Raw genomic sequence first — 12,518 nt, forward strand, 5'->3', positions numbered from 1 at the left:
AATGCATCTTACATGTTTGGAGGGGGGAAGAAAAAAGATGAATTATGAAGAAGTTAAGAGGAAAATAATTTCAGGAGGTAATGGATGAGCTCTGTCTGGAAGATTAATCAAGGCAGTTGCAAGAGAGTGCCAAAAGCATAACTGAAGTAGAACTAAATATCTGATTGTAATTAAAACTTTAGCCTTCTAATGGCTCCATGAAAGATATTTTAATAAACGTGAAATGCACTTTCTAAATGGCACGCTAACTTTTAATGACTTGGGTGTTTTGTTTGATTAGTAACCTGGACTGTTAAATTAAAGCCAACTGCAAATGCATGATAAAATATTGATGGTTTCAGGCAAATGAATTGGGGGAGTTATGCTTGACAGATTTTTGGTATCATTAAGGATTTTAACTGGTGGAAAATATATATTGCTGGTGCTTAAAGATAGTTAAAGAGGATCTCGTCATTTATATGCCCTAGTTTTAATTTTGCAGTAATAATGGGAAAAAAAATCTGAATTATTCACAGATGGTTGGTCAAGAGAGGTCACTTAATTTAAAAAGTGTTATTTTAATTACACCTGTTTCTCATTTCCGGCATAGAAAATTAAATATTTGGTGGTATTTGGTTATTTCTTTTATTCTTAGAGTGCCTGGCTCTTTCTTGAGGCTTCTGTGTGTTTTGTGTGTGTGTTAAAGAAGGGAGAGTGACATGGTAGAAAGAATTTTATTGTTTCCAGTATAAGCAGCTTTATTGGAAGTTAATTAAATTAAAAAAAACATAATGGTGTCTGGAGGTTCAGAAATAACACATGGGATTTCCAAAGGAAATGGGGATGATCCCAGAACTCAGCCTCTTTTAAAAACAGATTTATTGTATTATCAAATTTCAGCAGCCTTTCTGATATCTTCACATAACTGCAGAAGAGAGTTGGAGGATTGTGGGGAAACTGCTGGAAGTTTACCTGGCTCCTATTAGTTTGCATCAGCTACGAACAGGTTCTTACACCTGAGATGTGCTCTGCTTTTATTGTAACACCTTAGACTTTACACAGACTTCATTTCTACGGTACTGTACTCTACTCTTCATGCAAAGAACAGAGATCAAAATAAGGCACAGCACCCAGAGCAGGGTAAATAGAGCAGCTCTTCAGAGTAGTTCTAATAGGTGAGATTTCGCTGCAGAGGAAGGGAGCACAGTATCTTTTGCAGTCATGTGCCAGAGTGGCAACTGGAGTGAAATCATACTTCCTCTGAACTCAAAGGATGCCTGGTCAGGGATTTTCTTAGGACTGGGTGTTTCCTAAAGCTCTGCATCACTTTTACATCTTCTGGTCTCCTTCCCTCATTCTGGTTTCTGCTCCCCATGCACAGGCAGCTGCTGGCTGTGCTTTGGCTATTTCCATGGCACTGTTCTTCTGGCCCTAGGAACCTCTCAGGCTCTATGGCAGAACCTCTACCACATTTTCTGCTTCTGAGTTTCCTCTTATAGGCAGTGGCCTACAGCAAAGAAGCAGGAGGCAAAAGACAAGTCTTTGGATGGCTGAAAGTGGACCTAGAATCAAGAAAATATTAAGGGAGAGATTTGGTGAGACTTTGGCCAAATGTGAGTACCTCAGTGGGATCTCATGGAAGAGTAACTGTCCCTCTGGCTTCCCAGGGATCCCAGACCTGGGTTAGGACCAAATTCAGTCCCTGATGAGAGAGAGAGAAGGTGGGAACACAGCAGGTACTGTCCCCTTCTGAGGAGTGTTGGGGAAGACATTCAAAGAGAAATGGTGCTGCCATCTAAACCAGAATGTGCAGTCGTGGGAGTATTTGAGATGTCTTAAAATGCTACATGGAAGTAGTGGGGAAATACCACAGCTGAGGTACTACTTGGAAGCTCCAGGGCTAAAATGTTTGAACCTACATGTGGGAAGCAGGAACTTGCCACAAACTTTAGGTAATGTCTAATGGCCACATAGTCCTAGGCAGAGCGCCATGAACTGGTTTGCAGTCTTTTGGCCAATATAGTTTGTCCTGTAGAGGAAGGACTTGTTAGTTACTGAGGGGAAAAAAGTCGTCATATACACTGAAAGAAAGCCTTGGAGACACTGACTGCTGCTGCGTATCTGATGACAGCTAGTTACCTGCTGCTGGTATCAGTTGCTATTAGAGAAGCCTCCAGACTGCAAAACCATGATGGTAGTTCTTCTGAATTTCATGTTATGTTCCACTTGCTTTATATCTCCATGGACATTAGACATCACCCAATACACCAGACACCTCATATTAATTTTATGCCTGTGAATATTTCAACCAGAGCATTTCCAAAATTCAGTACCTTGGATTGCACACTCATCAGGCCCATCTTCTCATTGAATCATGTGCAATACTGAGCACACTATTGGTGCACAACTGACAAATTCTAAGTCCCTGGAAACTCCCATTTGTCAGAGAAAAATGTATCCCTGTTCAATAAAAGATTCCGTCCCTCTTTTGCTGTTTGCGGCTCTCTCAGATTTATATATACAGCTGATGATGAGCCATTCAGTTTGATGGGTGTGATGTGTCTTTTCAGTTGGATGGGATGACCACAAATGTTATTAAATTCCACCAGTCTGCTGATGGAAGACAAAATCTGTTCTCACACAATATCAGTAGTACCAGCGTAGGAGATAATGCAATATTTATTTATGTACAGGAGGCCGTAGATAAATTTCCCATATTGTGAGCCCTGCAGAATGCTGAACGCTCATAAATGATGTACCAACTTTGTCCTGGCAGAACTGGCAGATATAAACATGATGATGTTTCTGACTGGCTCAGTTTTACTGTCATCCAAATGGCTTAGTATATAATGTAAAAGCACGTCTGAGTCAGTGAATGCCCATTTTTGAGTGTAGCCAGATGGATTTCTACTGTGCAGGCCCTTGTTTGATGTCTAAATTTGTCTCCCACACACTCTCTGTATCAGCATGCTTGGAAGAAAACCTTGGTTTAAGCTGGTTATGGAGGCTCCATGCTTGCGTTTACAAATTTTCTGACGTTCAGCCAAAATGCTGGCTTTATTCCTCACCAGGTGGAGAGAAATACACTTTAAAATTTATTTCTCTAGAAAACACAGACTAAGTGGGGAGTGGAGTTTCTACTCTTTGGTTTCAGCTTGTAGGTGGTGTAGGCAGTGTGACCTTCTCTTATTTCTCTGCATCAGGGAGGTGGGTTTCTCCAGCTCTTCTCTTTGAGTAGCTCATCTGGAATTTTTTAAAACTACCCATGCAACTTTTTTGTCACTAGGTATGTACCCACCTCCCTCTCAAGGATGATGGAGACCCTTAGATCCAGTTGGGAGGAAGCTGAGATGTTTCAGGGTCAAGCAAGGATATCATCAGAGCAACCTTTGAGGAACTTTTGAACCTCTCAAGCTAAGGGAAATGAAATTCACAGATGGGATTATTAAACTCAGTGTTTTTTTCTAAAGTGCCATATTGAAATGTTGATAGGATTTAAAATCCATTATGTCTATCCTGAGTAGTTCTTGCCCCGTTCTTTTAGCCATACTTTTCTTTTTCTAGATCCCCCTGCCTTTCCTTTCACCCAATTATATTATCTTTCCATTTTCCTTTCTGTGCTAAATCCATTTGTTACGGATGAGGAAAAGAACATGGTAAAGTTACCTGTCCTGACTCATCCTCCTAAGCATTGGGTTTTCTTTTCTGCCTGGTCAGGAGTGTCTGTCCGCACTATCATGTATTTTTCTCAGTTTCTGGAAAAGCAGAAGGAAATAGGCCCTCATTCGGTCACATCATAATACACCTGAGATGGTTATAGGATATGGTGCCAGTATTGTTAATATTTTGCTTTGTTGAGTATTTCATTCAGTCTCCCACTTCGCTATGGAATTTGTGTAAATTTCTGATTGTGATCTTTTATCCATTTTTCCTGTTTCTCTCACCTATTCCTAGCATATGTTTCTTTCCAGTTAGGTTCCTCTTCATTTTCAAATGGCTGAATATTTTCCCTTTTAGTTCTAATATTTTTTCACTTCTCCTTCTTCAGCTTTTCTCTTTCTCTTTCTTTTATTTCCTGTGTCCTGACTACTCTTTGCCAATGTGTTTCATCAGCTTGGCCTTGCTTGTTATCATATAGATGCTGCAGTTCACTCTTCCTGTTCTCCAAAGTCCTTCCACACTTACTTTGCTGCTGAATACATTTTCATTCCCTCTGCATCCTTGGCATAAGAGGATTTGATCAGGCCCTGCAGCCTTTATCTCAAAGATAAAGAAATGGCTGGAGCGGGGGTGAGTGGTAGGAGGTGAAGGTGGATCAAAGATCTCATCTGAGCCTGGGGGAGGTTTTGGGGAGTCCCAGCCTCTGTGAACAGGGACCTGCAAGGAGAGATGCCAGGATTGACTGTGCTGGGTATGACATGGGGACCTGAATCCCCTGCCTTTCTTTAGCTCTTGCTGCCTAGGGACACCCAAGCATGCCAAAACAGGGCAAGAGTGCTGTATTTTAATATCATGTAAGTGATGGTGATGTGATAAGCATCACATCTGTTCATTTTGTTTTGCCCAGACTAGAAATTCTGCCAAGACTTAGAGCCAGGAACCCAAGTCTAAGTAGTGATGGGATCTTCCCTGTTAGTGCTTTTTAACCAACATAGTTTGGGTGTATTAGCACAAATCGTCACTGTCCTTCCTGGGTTGCATTGATGCACTGATAGACCCTATATTACTTTCCAGGCTAATCAGTGCCCAAGGTAATATAAATATTGTATAAATATAAATATTGGTGACTTGGTATACCTTATGAACCCTGTTTTGCAATCTGAGGCTACTCTTTTGCTTTCATTTGGTAGGACTGTGAAGCCTCAACTAAATAGCTCATCTCAAGTCTCTGCCAGAACCTTTTTGCATTACAAAGCCGAAGGGAAATTCACGAAACACATGAACAAAAGATGTTATAATGGTGGCTATTCTCATGGTGAGACTATTCCTAAGAGACAATATCATTCATCACATTTCCAAAATGGCCACCAAATTTTGATAGGTACCACTGGGTTGTGAAGATTGAAATTAGAGGAGACCTGTTACCCACCTTGCACAGTGGCAGCCACTTACCTACAGAAATTGAAGATTGCTTCTGCCAGTGAAAACATCTGGAGACAGTGAGAGGGCAATATCTGAGGCCAGAAAAGAGCCTATAATGACAGCTAATGAAGCCAGAAAGAGACTTCTTCAATGAGCTGTAACCTCCTGTCACCCCAGTCCATGCTGCGTGACTAGAACTAGAAAATATACTTTGGTATCTTGTCAAAACTGCTCTGTAATGTTTGGACTGAAGCTGCTTTGAAGGTGCGATCCTTTGTGGGATTTTTTTTGTTAAAGTAGAATGAAAAATGTTCTGTCACGTTCCAGGTTACAAACTGTAGCTGGAGTAATAAAAGGTCACTTTGCCATTCAGCATCCATTTCCTATTCCTTTGAAGTCCAGCATTTACTAGCAAGTAAACCACGATACTTCAAAAGTTTCGCAGCAGTGTGGTGAGGCAGAGACATAAGTACATGAGTAAAATAACTGATTATCTGGTACTGCTTTTGCTGCTAAGCTAAATAGAGCCTACCCTGGTTTTCTCCACATCTGTGCTCTGTGCACTCTTCAAAGTTGTCTCTGGCTGCCTGTACTGTATCTTTTAAACAAGGGTAAGTATCTTTGAAGTGTGTGGAGAGGGAAATAGCACCTTCTTTCGACATCTCCTTTGCTCTGCTGTTTCATTTGCTTGGGGGAATTAGAAAATATTTTATCACCTATTCTTTGTCTCCTTCCTCTTTTCCCCTCTCTTTCCACAACTTTTCATGTTGTGAAAAGAGAGGAAATACCTAGGAAAAGGTGTTCGCTGTCCACAAGCAGAAGAAAAGACTACATGAGGCTGTAGTGTTTCTTAAAAGGTAATTTCTTTTGCCAAGCTCCCCTTGCAATCAAATAGAATCATATGGAAACAAACAAGCAAACCAGCTTTCTGTGGTTACAGCCAGGAAGGAAAATGTTATTAAAATGATTGCAGAGCCTTTTGTCGGGGATTAATTTTATGCACCGTGCCATAATGTGAGGCCAGCCCTGTGCTGAGGACGATGCAACCCGTGGGCTGCAGGGGGCAATCCAGCACAACTCAAGCTGGTCTGTCAGCCCTTTAAATAACTGTTTCTGACAACAAAGGCCAAAATTGTGCACACGGTTTGGGGACTGTCAGGCTATATTCTAGCGCAAGGATCAGTCTCCTTTGTGCTCTGATTATGTATTGTGCAAAACCCCCTTCATCAGCTGCTCCTGCGTGTCCTTTGGGTGCACTGGAGTTGCCTGTTTTCTCACCAGCAGTTTGTTATTTGGGTGGAGAACTTGTACTGGTGCCGACGTGCTGCTTTAGAGACTGTCTGTCCTGCCGAGCTCCTGGCCAGTGCTCCCGTGCCGTGTCATCAGGAGGCTTGGTTGTCTGGGATTTTGTTTCCTCTAGTCACAGCCGAAATGGAAGGTATTTGGCAAATGAACTTACAGTAAGCACAATTGCTCGAAACAGTTGTGTTGGGTCCCAAAGAGTGGCCAAAGCCTATTGGTACAGTGGGACACTGGTGCAAGGGTAAAGGTGTGAGAACTGGTGAGGAGAAGTGGGGGAGCAGCTCTGACAGCATTTGGTTTTTCTGTTTTAGCCCCTGCCACACTTGATGCAAGACAGTGGAGAAGTGTCTTCTCCAGTTTTGCAATGGGATGATTTAGTAGTGCTCTGCGACAAAGTGGCTGTGTCAAAGGCAGGGCAGCCATCTGTGCTAGTTTCAGATGGGGTGGAGTTAACTTTCTTCACAGTGGCTGGTATGGGGCTGTGTTTTGGATTTGTGCTGAACACAGGGTTGATAATATAGAGATGTTTTTGTTTTTGCTAAGCAGGGCTTACACAGAGCCAAGGCCTTTTCTGCCATGCTGGCAAGGGGGCTGGGGGTACATGGCAGGCTGGGAGGAGACACAGCTGGGACAGGTGACACAAACTGACCAAATGGATATTCCAAAACATAAAACATCATGCTCACTATATAAAATGAGGGGAAGAAGGAGGAAGGGAGAGACATTTGGAGTGATGCGATTTGGCTTCCCAAGTCACCGTTATGTGTGATGGGGCCCTGCTCTCCTGGAGATGGCTGAACATCTGCCTGCCCGCACCTGTGGGAAGTAGTGAATAAATTCCTTGTTTTTCTTTGCTTGTCTGCATAGTTTTTAGTCTTCTGTTAAACTGTCTTTATCTCAATCCACAAGTTTCCTAGCTTTTACCCTGCCAATTCTCTCCCCAGTCTTGCTGGCAGGGGAGTGAGAAGGTGGCTGCACAGGGCTTGGTTGCTGTATGGGGTTAAACCATGACACTATCCCAGTGCTCTCCAGAGACTGAAATAGAATTAGGGCAGGAGACTTGCTGAGATCCTCCTCATCTAATTCCCTTGTACAAGCTTGTTGAGAGCCTTCTCACTTGTTCAGTTTCTGCATCTGCATGAGGATTGCAGGCAGCTTTCTCCTGAGCTGTTGCCCACCTGCTGCCTCTGGGCCACCCTGCCTCTGATATCCACTGATCCCCATCTCCTTGTCAAAGGATGTTTGTTGTTGCAGGCCCTGGCTTACTGCTGCTTGGTTAATGTGCTGTACCATGTGGGCACTGCCAGTGGAAAAGCGTGGTGGTCATGCTGCTGCTTTCTCTCCTGCTCACAGCACAGAGCAGCCAGCAAGATGGTTTGGTGCCTGGCAGGATGCACAGGAAAGTCAGCAGTTCAGGGAGAGAGGGAAAGCTAAAAAAGGGACTTTGGACAGAGGCAGTAGGCTCATCCTGATGGCTCTGGCTCCTCAACCTCTGCAGTGTGGGTCACTGGGCCATGCTGGAGAGAGCCTGGCTGGGCTTTGGTCCTGAGTCATGGGCTGCTTTCCACAGAGGGACCACTGGGGTCGGCCACGATCGCCTGCAGCTGGCCTGTGTGATTTCCCCTGGCAGCATGGTCCTTGGGTTATTTGTTTCGCTTGCCTTTGCTCCTGAGTGCTGCAGATGTTTCTGGTGAGTGCTGGGCACACATCTCACCATCACTCCTGCTGGTGAACACAACCAAACGTGGTCAGATTTTAATTGTCCATAGAAGTCCCTGCCCAGTCTTTGTATTTCTTAACAGTGACATCTGAAAAGCCCTGCATGAGACTAAAAAGCCTTTCTGATGGCAGTGGAGAGAATGTTGGTAAATAGGATCTTCTGACCCTGAACAGGTTGGATGGTGAGAAGAGGAGGACTTGGTGCCTCCTGGGTGCTTCCCACCTGCACAGGGGGAGTAGAGTGGGACTCTCCATTGCAGTCCTTGTGTTGCGAGGTCAGTGAGCAGTGGAATTTGTTGCACTTCATTTGCATCTCATGGTGAGGCTCTATCCTGTCCAACGGAGTGCAGAGATTGATCAAAACTTGTCCTGTAGTTACAGCATGTATAAAATATCTCCAGTGTAGATTTTCTGACATCCAGTGATAGTTTTGTTCCCACTAGAAATTTGTTCTAGCAGAAGCAGTACGCTCTTGTCAGATTTGGTTAAAACTGGACAACAGGTTTGACATTACTGGAAGGAAGTAGAACTTGGAAATTCAGGCAGCACAGTCATATCAACTGCATCGCTTCAGGAAGTTGGATTAAAAATGAATAAGTGATGTTTTTATTAAGACCCTTAACATGCAATGCAACCGGAAATATTGGCAAAGATGAAACCTAATGTTCAAGGTGATAGGAGGCCAGTAGGTTTTTCTCTGGTTATTTGCGATAATCAAGCAATGCAGAAAAGTTAAGATTTGTGCTGGGTTTTTTTATGACAAAGAGCTTGTCTATTGAATAACAAAGAAACACTATTCTGTTTTTAAATAGGAGAAAATAGTTTTATCTGTTTCTTGTGTGTGGAAAGATAAAATCAAAAGAGAGATTGTTAGAACTAGAATAAACTAGAGTTTATCATCCTTAGGCAAGCCAGGCTGCACTGACACAATCTGTGAGGAGCCCAGTGTTCTCATCTAAAGTTTTCTCTAGTCTTTGGAAGTGCCTATAAAAGAGAAAGCATTAAATTTCCAGAGTTAGATTCAGTAATGAGACATTGATGTTACTGTAAACCTTCCAACTTAAAAAGAAAAAAGAAAAGCAAAAAATAAGACAGGTTCTGTAATTTCAAACCCCTTGTGTTGGGAAGCATGTGGGACGTCCAACTAAGTCCTCTCCTCACCCACCATCAGTGAGTGGCTCCGTACCCATCCCAGGACCAAGTGACGTCCGTGTCTCCCCTTGCTGCCCCTGCTCCATGCTGGGAGAAGCAGCTTGCCTGTCCAGCAGGATCCTGCCACACTCCTGGGAAGCAGTCACTTTGCCTCTGGTAGTGTTTCCGCTTCAGGTTTCATAAATTGCTACCATCCCTGCACAGGGCTGGCAAAGTGGAGCTTTTTGTTTTGTTTGCCCTAGATACAATTTTATTATTAATCACATCAAGGGAGACTCAGAGGTTTTTAGGACTAGAAGAGACCATTACTGTAATCTAGTTTGGAAAACGTCTTCCACTATGGTTTTGGGTTTTGTCAAAAAGAAAAATGTTATTTGTTTTCCTTTGCCCTTAGGCCTTAAAGTGTAATTTAAGTTCTTATAAGCCAAACAGAATGATAGAATAATCATTATCATAGTATTTTTAAAGGTTTTTTTCATTTACTGAATAAATTTCTCAAAATTATTTTTAAGTATTGGAATAAAAATCTACCCTGGTTTTAAATGGAGGAAAACCCCCTACCCTTTCTGGTTAAAACACCGAAAAACTGATGCCACAGGGAAGTCCAAGGATGGGGGCATGGACACAGCACAGCAGGATCTGTCCAGGGAAGCTGAGGAGAGTTTTATCTGTATGTGAATAACAAGCTGAAGTAGGCCATAGAGGAATTCTGTTCACATTTCTGACAGAAGCAAAACTTCCAGCTATTCTTGATGTTCAACTCTCAGGACTTGTTTAATATTCAACACTGGTTTCATCATCAAAGAAATTGAGGCAAAATTAAAAATTCTTTTCCTGGGTCTGTTATTTTCACAGCTTCTACTTCCTTTCAATTTTGATACTGCTATCCATTTTGATAAAAGAAAATGATATGTGAGGAACAAGGCAGGCAGGAAGAAGACAGAACGAGAAGTGCTTTTCAACACTGACTTCACCTCTGCAGAAGTTTATAATAAGGTGTCTGCAGATCACTCCCCGCTGAAAGCTTTCACAAATAACACCCTGTTACGGAAAGTGAATTTAACCAGTCCAGCTACGCATGACTGCTGGGGAGCACCATGGCACACTCTGATCTCCTCACAGTTGGTCTCTCTTGCCTAGTGCTGTGCAATTTCTTTCTGCTCTTTTCTGTTGAGCACGTATGACTTCTGTGTTGTTTTTGTGTGTGTCTTGTCTCCTCCCTTGCCGAAAGCCTTTTGTTGGAAGAAAAGGCTTCCAAAAGCTTGTTAGACTTATTGATCTGGATTGACTCCTGGGGCTGGCTCTTAGGATCCAGAAGAAAGCTCTTTTCAAGATGTCTGGTTTGGAAAACATCCTCTCTGCCATTTGTTCCCCAAATAAATGGGTGAAGGCAGAGGTTGGCCTGTGTGGGCACCTCAAAGGGCAGCATGAAGGTGGTCTAGGCCTTTGGGGGGACCACCTGAAGCTCTGCATTAGGGTCAGTCCTGGCCACGTCACTGCTTCTTAGTGTGACCTTGAACAAGTTATTTGGTCTGTTCCTGTGTGCTGTGGTCAGGAGCTGCACAAAGGATGTAACACCACTCTAAATTACACTCTCAGACAGCATTTGTGCTGCCATCACCAGGGAGACACCTTCATGGCACCAGCCTGGCCAATGCTGGTAGCAGCACAGCTGAACCATGATGTGCATGGATTTCTCTTTTGGAGCAAGCAGAGTGGTGGTGATGGCCACATAGGCAAAGCCAGCAGAAGGGGGTGAAACTGGGAGATTTTCTGTGACAAAAGGAAAATTGAATGAATTTGTGCCAGTGCTCTAGACTTCAGTAGGCTGTTAAGTGCAAAAACCAATGTTAATGTAACATTACAGCTGAGCTATTAAACCTGTTAGTTAACCTGTGGAGCTCAGCCTGTAATCTCACAGCCCCTTTTTGAACTGCACATAGGCCAATATCTAAAACACTACTTGCACAGAAAAATGGTAAGGTACTTCGCTTTTCTGTAATTCCAAAAGAGTTTTGCAAAACACAAAGTAAAGTCTGCCTAAGAACAAATTAAACATATGGGAAGTTTCACTTTAGGGACTAAAGTTTTCAAAAAGTTCCCACATGTTTTCCAGAATACATAAAGCAAGCCAGCTCCTGTCTGTTAGGTGTTTGTTAACACTGGTATTTCTCAAAGCACTCCAGCAGAAGAGGGTAGATCTCTGAATGTATCTTTGGATGAGATGCTGTTTAGATTAAGAATGTCCTTCTGTGGGCATACATGAATGGGGATGATGGGATGCTGGTCGCAGCCAGGCCTCAAGGCATCACTGCATTTGCTGGTGTTGCTGTTGGAGTCACTCCTGTTGCTGGCAGTTAAAAGTTGGTTCTGTAATTGTAGTGCGTGTTCATACTCCATATGACTCTCAGCAGTTTTGCAAATTCTGTTCTTTACATGGTGCCACTCTGTGCATAAGAAAAAATGCTTCAATTTACATAGTCTCCGGGGGAGTGGCAAACAAAACCTGTAGCCTGATTGTTTTTCCTGTCATTACCTATTTTTCTGAGAACTTCTTGTGTGTCACTTTGCTCGTATAACCCGATACTTTATTGCAATTAATAGACATGAATTTACTAGCAGCAGAACATAGTGGGCATTTGTTGTTCTAGTGACCCTTATCTTCTCTTCCCCTAATAGCTCATGCAACTCATTCAATCCCAGCTGAAGCTTTGGATTCTCTGAGACTGCAGATGAGATAAAAGGCTGTGTAGCAGCTCAGAAGGGTGTGCTACATCCCCTTTAATGTGATCCATTGTGGGAAAGGGCCCGGATGCACTTGCCTGTGGTTAAAACAAGGAAGTATTTTTAAAGCTGTGTAGACATTATCATAGCTCATATGTACAGAAGGGTCAGGCTAAAGTTGTCATGGGGATTGCATCTGAAATCCTGGTGGCACTGAAGTCTGCCAGAGCTTTGACAGCCCCATTAATTGAGTTTCTGTGGTTGGTAAGCCTTCTTTCCTAATGTTATTTTTAATTCCACACAGAAAAATCAGAATGCAGTGGAGTTTCCAGAAGGGGACTGAAATGTCAGTGCCCCCATGCCATTCGAACAGCTGTGATGGGGTGGGGAGAGAGGGTGAGGGGAGATTCTCCATCCTGGCTCTTAGCTGTCATGGGCTGGGAGGCTGCTGGCATTGCTCCAACCTGCCCAGTGCCATTGGGGAAGCTGCTGTGTGGGAGCTGGAGGTGGAGGCTGGATGTCATGGCCCCATTCTTCCCTTCACTGGGATGTGTGGGGAT

The sequence above is a fragment of the Corvus cornix genome, chromosome 5 (genome assembly GCF_000738735.6).
Source record: "Corvus cornix cornix isolate S_Up_H32 chromosome 5, ASM73873v5, whole genome shotgun sequence".
Classification (NCBI taxonomy): Eukaryota; Metazoa; Chordata; class Aves; order Passeriformes; family Corvidae; genus Corvus; species Corvus cornix.